This window comes from Prionailurus viverrinus, chromosome A3 (genome assembly GCF_022837055.1).
Source record: "Prionailurus viverrinus isolate Anna chromosome A3, UM_Priviv_1.0, whole genome shotgun sequence".
NCBI classification, from domain to species: domain Eukaryota; kingdom Metazoa; phylum Chordata; class Mammalia; order Carnivora; family Felidae; genus Prionailurus; species Prionailurus viverrinus.
The window spans coordinates 30,473,792-30,480,526 of record NC_062563.1 but is presented as its reverse complement, the minus strand read 5'-3'; positions in this window follow the sequence as shown (position 1 = coordinate 30,480,526).

Genomic DNA, 6,735 nt, shown 5'->3' with positions numbered 1-6,735 from the left:
AGTCCCATCCCTCCTGCCAAGGTGCAGTGGGTGGGAGTGGCAGAAGGGAGGGCCTGGCGGTAGGAGGTTGGGTGGCTAGGGGACTTGCGGAAGAAGGGGATGCAAAGACCCCCAGTCCTACCTGAGAGTGGTGAGGAGGAGGGTGGGGTTCATGACTTTTCCTTTTCCCAACAGTTTGCCCAGCTTCTGTGATGTGTCAGGTGCTATACTTAGTGCTGGACAGGGCTGAGGTTTCAGGTTCATCCACCCTGGATCAAGGGTCCAGCTCCCCATCTCTAGCCACTACTCACAGTCCAGCCTGTGGCTGTCCCCAGGATGGGGGACTGGGGGAGGAGACAGTCTGTGAGGCCTCCCACTTCAAAGACCAGAAATAAAACTGAAGGGTTGTGTTTTCAAAATCAACCCAGCTGGTGTTATCCCCCCCCCCCAACACACACACACACACACACACACACACACACACGAATGTGCTTACACGCTTCTACAGGGTGTGGAGAAGGTGTATCTGTGTGTGGTCAACAAAAGGGGGGGGGGAGTGTGACACTCTTGAATCCTTTGAAATCTCACAGTCAGAGGTCACCTTTGGGCCAGTGAGGAGAGCCCAAGACCACAGAGGGGTCATTCCAGAGCATTCCTCCCATCAGCTCTGTGTATCTTCCCACATCTCCTTTTGCCAGTTAGATCACAGATTATGTGCCCAATTAAAAAAAAAAAAGATAGTCAATAAAAATAAGCTAAAATAGATATTTGCAATCATTTTGTATGAGAAACAACTCCCCACATCCAGCCAGGTCCTGGTTACAATGACAATTCTGGGCTTCAGAAAGCTCCACTTCCCATGAAAGGAACACCGTGCCTCTAAACTGTACACATCAAGCTGTGGGCTCGCTTAAGGGGGTCTGGTGTGACCCCAGTACCTTGGCAGAAAAGAAGGAAACATTATCACGTTTGCAAAATCCTTCTGCTTCTAAGCCTGTTCCCACACGGGATTTTTTTTTAATTTATTTTTTAAATTTATTTATTTTATTTTTTTTCAATATATGAAATTTATTGTCAAATTGGTTTCCATACAACACCCAGTGCTCATCCCAAAAGGTGCCCTCCTCAATACCCATCACCCACCCTCCCCTCCCTCCCACCCCCCATCAACCCTCAGTTTGTTCTCAGTTTTTTTTTAATTTTTTTTAACATTTATTCATTTTTGAGACAGAGAGAGACAGCATGAACGGGGGGAAGGTCAGAGAGAGAGGGAGACACAGAATCCAAAACAGGCTCCAGGCTCTGAGCTGTCAGCACAGAGCCCGACGCGGGGCTCAAACTCACAGACCGCGAGATCATGACCTGAGCCAAAGTCGGACGTCCAACCGACTGAGCCACCCAGGTGCCCCGTTCTCAGTTTTTAAGAGTCTCTTATGCTTTGGCTCTCTCCCACTCTAACCTCTTTTTTTTTTTTTTCCTTCCCCTCCCCCATGGGTTTCTGTTAACTTTCTCAGGATCCACATAAGAGTAAAAACATATGGTATCTGTCTTTCTCTGTATGGCTTATTTCACTTAGCATCACACTCTCCAGTTCCATCCATGTTGCTACAAAGGGCCATATTTCATTCTTTCTCATTGCCACATAGTACTCCATCCACATGGCATCTTTATGGGATTCATTTTTCTAGTGCCTTTTCCGTCATGGCTTGTGACATGTTAAATGGTTTTTTAAAATTGGAACATGTTACTGGGGTGCCTGGGTGGCTCGGTCAGTTGAGTGTCGGGCTCTTGATTTTGGCTCAGGCATGATCTCACCATTTGTGGGTTCAAGCCTCGTGTAGGGCTACATGCTAACAGCACAAACCTGCTTCGGATTCTCTCTCCCTTTGCCCCTCCCCTCCTCGTGAGCTCCCCCCCCCCTCTCAAAAACAAATAAATAAACTTAAAAAAAATTGGTTCATGGTACCAAAAATTTGAACAAGGGAGAAAATTCAAATGTTACAAAACAGCAGTGAAAAGTCAATCTTCCATCCCACACAAACATTCAGAACAGATGCAGTCACTATCATAAACTTGTTGCATATTCTGGAGATAGTCTATGACAGTCCTAGGCAATAGAAACATAATGGCAGGCACAAATATGAGCCATATACATGATTTAAAATCTTCTAGTAGCCACATTAAAAAATATAAAAGAAACAGTTGAAATTTTAATATTTTATTTAATATATTCAAAATGTTATCATTTAAACATATTATCAATATTATAATTGTTAATTAGATATTTTATTTGAAAGTTTATTTATTTATTTTGAGAGAGAGAGAGAGAGAGAGCACATGAGCGGAGCAGGATTGAGAGAGAGAGAGAGAGAAAATCCCAAGCTGGCTTCCAGCAGGTAACCCCAATGCAGGGCTTGAACCCACGCACGAGCTGTGAGATTAGGTGCTGCTAATTAGATATTTTAGATACTTTTTTTTGGTACCAAGTCTCAAAGTCCAATGTGCATCTTACACTCACAGCCCATCTCAGCTTGTACTCACCACATTTCCAGTGCTCAATAATCACATGCTATTAGTGGCTACCATAGTGGGCAGTGTAGGTCTATATATGTACAAGCATATGTCCATATTTTTACAGATATAACAAACAGTATGTGAAACATTGTTTTACCCCTTGCTTTCTTTTACTTGGAGGTGGATCCATATGAGTACCATAAAGGCATATATTTACTCAATTCCCTAATGCTGAACATTCAGGTTATTCATTTTTACATTGATGCGGCAGGCATACACAGAATGAATTCCTAAAAAGGAACTATTGCAAGATATGAGCTTTATTTATTGAAATCTGCTTTTCCCTTTCCCGAATGTCACTTCCTCAAGCTGACTGAGCTGTAGAACAGGGACCAAGTCATTTGCCTCTTCTCTCATCTCCAGGCACCTCGTATGGGCCCACGGCCAAGGTTGGCCTCTGACCCCATATCCCACCTCTATGGATTTCTCTTAAAGAGATGATAAAAGTACACACAGATGTTTGTTCATTGAGTCATCGTTAGTAACAATGAAATGCAGAGAGCAAGCTGGGTGTTCTTACAGGGGAGCAGCTAATGAGGTGACTCCTCTATACCGTGTAATACCTGCAGCTTTTAAAGAGAATGGGCATGGGGGCAGGTAGGGATGCTTGGCATCCAGCAGGGGCCCAATAAGTAATTGTTGATATTTGAGTGATTACATAATGGGCTCTCAGAAGATGGTCTTTTCAAGAGAGGGTTCCTAGCGTAAAAGAAAGTTGAAACTCACTGATGAAAATAATTATTGACGTGAAAAGATGTTCACAATATGGGCTACAAAATATTATGCCAACTATGGTCCCACTAAAAACAACATGCATAGAAAAGTATTCCACAAGAATATTCTCTGAATAGTGGAATTAAATGTTTGTACCCTCAACATCTTCTGTATTTTGAAATATTTTCCAAAGAACAGGTACAATTTTCAAGTTAATTCAAAGACCTGAATCTGGTACTCAATCCGGTAGTTCCCCAGACAATTAAACATAAGAGTTACCTGGGGCGCCTGGGTGGCTCAGTCGGTTAAACGTCCGACTTCGGCTCAGGTCATGATCTCACCGTCTGTGAGTTCGAGCCCCGCGTCGGGCTCTGTGCTGACAGCTCAGAGCCTGGAGCCCGTTTCAGATTCTGTGTCTCCCTCTCTCTCTGACCCTCCCCTGTTCATTCTCTGTCTCTCTCTGTCTCAAAAATAAATAAACGTTAAAAAAAATTTAAAAAAAAAACCATAAGAGTTACCATATGACCCAGCAACTCCACTCCCAGCTATATACCCGAGAAAAATGAAAACATGTTCACACAAAAGCTTGCAAACAAATGCTTACAGCAGCATTATTCGTAACTGCCAAAACAGAAATAATCCAAATGTCCATCAAATGATAAATGGATAAAAATGCCTTATATCCATACAATAGAATATTATTCAGCTGTAAGAAAAGAATAAAGCACTAACAGATAGTTCATCATGGATGAATCTTGAAAATATGACTCTAAGTGAAAGAAGCCAGTCATAAAAGACATGTGTTATTGATTCCATTCATATGAGGTATCCAGGCAGGGGTTTCTTTCTAAGGTGATGAAAATGTTCTAAAACTGACTGTGGTGATAGTTGCATGTATCTATGAATTGTATATGCTAAATGGGTGAATTGTATGATACGTGAAATATATCTCAATAAAGCTGTTAAAATGAAAGGATGGGGGGAGCAACTGGGTGGCTCAGTCAGTTAAGTGTCTGACTCTTGATTTCAGCTCAGGCCATGATCTCACGGTTTGTGAGTTTGAGCCCTGAACTTGGGATTCTCTCTCTCCCTGTTTCTCTGCTCCTCCCCTGCTCTCTCTCTCTCTCTCAAAATGAATACATAAACTTCAAAAAATGAAAGGATGGGGCCACCTGGGTGGTTCAGTTAGTTAAGTGTCTGACTCTTGATTTTGGCTCAGGTCATGATCTCTCATTTCATGAGTTCAAGCCCCACGTTGGGCTCTGTGCTGACAGTGTGTAGCCTGCTTGCGATTCTCTCTCTCCCTCTCTCTCTGCCCCTCCCCTGCTCTCACATGCTCTTCCTCACTCTCTCTCAAAATTAAAAAAAAAGAAAGTGTGAGTAGAATTATGGAAGATTAGGGGAGAAATGTATTTCTCTTGGGACTCTTGGCTCTAGAAACTCTAGAGATGTCCTCAAATATCTAGACAATCTCTGTCCTAGTAACTGTATCCACCTCTATCAATAGGCCCACATTGTGTTCACCTTCCAGGCCCATCCTTGGTTTCCACAAAAAAATACCAGTATGGCCACTTCCAGGACAAAAAAGAAGTCACACACTTGTGTTGACAGCACAGCCATTTCCAGATATCTGGTCTACCTGCTGCCTGTAGCAGGGCATAGGGCCCATTTCCACTCCCTCTCAGCTGAGCAATTCCTACGTCAATCCATCTGGAGCCCTGGGATCCCCCCACCTCCATCTGTAAGCCCCATCTTTCCAATTCCCCACCTTAGAGAAGTCCACAGTCCACCTTCTCTTGTCTTGGCCTAGGCTGTCCAAAGCTACCCACTAGGCCTAATACCCATTCTACCTACCTAATCATTATTCTTCATGCCCCTCAGCAATCTTTCCATTCTCCTTTTAAAGGTCCTGTTGTACTTGCTTATGGGAAAATTCAGTGAAGTAGAAAAAAAAAAAAAAAAGCCCACCCATTGTCCATTCACCCAAACACACATTGATTATGAGCCAAGATGGGTGAAGAGGCAGGAGGGACATATGTGTACATTGATGAAACCACCAAAATGTAGACACGGTTTCCTGAAAATGTGTGGCAAGGAGTCTCGGACACGTAGCCTTACACTCACCTTTGCACAGGAACCATATACCCATTATGGGCCAAGCACTGATCTGGCCCCTGTAGGGAAAAATCTCCCATGTTCTTCTAGACCTTGTGATTAGAAGAATATTTTTTATGTCTCAGGACTGGGAAAGGCCTACGTAAGACACAAAACCCAGAAACAATAAAGGAAAAAATTGACACAGCTGCTTACTTAAAGGTTACAAACTTCTCATATTTAAGATTCCCTAGACTAAGTTAGAGGATAAGTAGCAGACTGGAAGAAAATATTTGCAATATACTTAACAAAGATTTTGTGTTCAGAGCATATGAAGAGCTCCTGTAAGTCCACAAAAAGACAAATACAAGAGAAACACGGACAAAAAACATGACTAGAAAAACATGACTAGAAAATTCACATTCAAATGGCATTCAAAGAAATATACACGGTAACACAGCAGTGAGTTACACTTTCTTCCCTTGGCCTCCAGAACACCATACAGGCCTGGTGTTTCTCCAACCTCTTCAGCTGTTTTTCATGAATTTCTTGTTAGTCCTTTCTTGAATCCTTAACCTTGGAGAGCCCAGGGCACTGTCCTTGGTCCTCTTCTTTGTACACATCCACTTGTTTGTAGCCTCATCCAGATCATCCCAGGTCCTTAGCCCATACCCCTGGGTCACAGCCTTCCTCTTTGACTACACACCTCAAGCTACTCTAAGAGATTTTTTTTTTTTTAAACTACTGCAAAGCATTCATTGTTTTAAGAATATGTCATTTTTATTTGTTTGGTGCAGGAGGAGGTTTCAGGGATTCATGTGTATGTATGCTTTTATATATATAAACGACATTATTTCTGTAGCTGAAAACACATTTATGCCTGTATGCATGGAAAAGTCCAGAAGGTGACACACGGAGATGTTATCAGTGTTCATCTATGGATTTGGGGATTACTAGCAAATAGATTTAAAATTGTAATGCTGCTTGTAAAAATAATCTAAATGGGTAACAATAGGCTACACAGATTAGTGTTCACCCATAATTGGAACAATATACAACTATTAAAAAGCATGTTGGCAATACTTCATCAAGTGGCAAAATTCTCATCACTTGATGCCAGGTGAAACAGCAGGAGATGCCAGTTATACAGTGTATACATCTGATGCCAGTTTTATGCAATAAATTTTTAAAAAGAAAACTGCATGAACCTAGAGAAAAGACTGGAAGGAAACGTACCAAAATGTTACCTGCGCATTTCTCCAGGTGTTGGGGTGAAAGATGATTTTTAGTTTCCTGTATTTTTCAGATCCGCAGATTTTGCTGTCACAAAACAAAAACCACAAAACACAGTTGTTATTCTTTATAAACAGCAGG